The following is a 234-nucleotide window of genomic DNA, read 5'->3' as shown; positions in this document are numbered from 1 at the left end:
GTAGATTAATTCGTAAGTTTAGAAATGTTATAAGTAAAAGCTGAAGTATAAGACAAGGGAAAGGGTTAAAATGAGATAAAACAAATGAGATGAGTAAATGAGCAAGCTAAATGTAGAAAAAAATCTTGGTACTGAAAATTTTTTGTAAGTAAAGCACAGTCAAATCACAGTCAAACTTCTTCATTTTTCAAGAAACGGAAGCATAAAAGTAAAATTTTGTAAGATAACTAAGAA

General features: G+C 27.8%; 1 protein-coding gene across 1 annotated transcript in view; it reads left to right on the top strand.

Annotated features, from left to right (window-relative positions):
* LOC119594543 (UPF0488 protein C8orf33 homolog) overlaps positions 1 to 234 on the top strand; it is a gene marked incomplete at its 5' end in the record, with an annotated part of 9598 nt that overhangs the window by 7868 nt on the left and 1496 nt on the right.

Source organism: Penaeus monodon, chromosome 34 (assembly GCF_015228065.2).
Source record: "Penaeus monodon isolate SGIC_2016 chromosome 34, NSTDA_Pmon_1, whole genome shotgun sequence".
Lineage (NCBI taxonomy): Eukaryota > Metazoa > Arthropoda > Malacostraca > Decapoda > Penaeidae > Penaeus > Penaeus monodon.
This window is presented reverse-complemented; position numbering and strand designations above follow the sequence as displayed.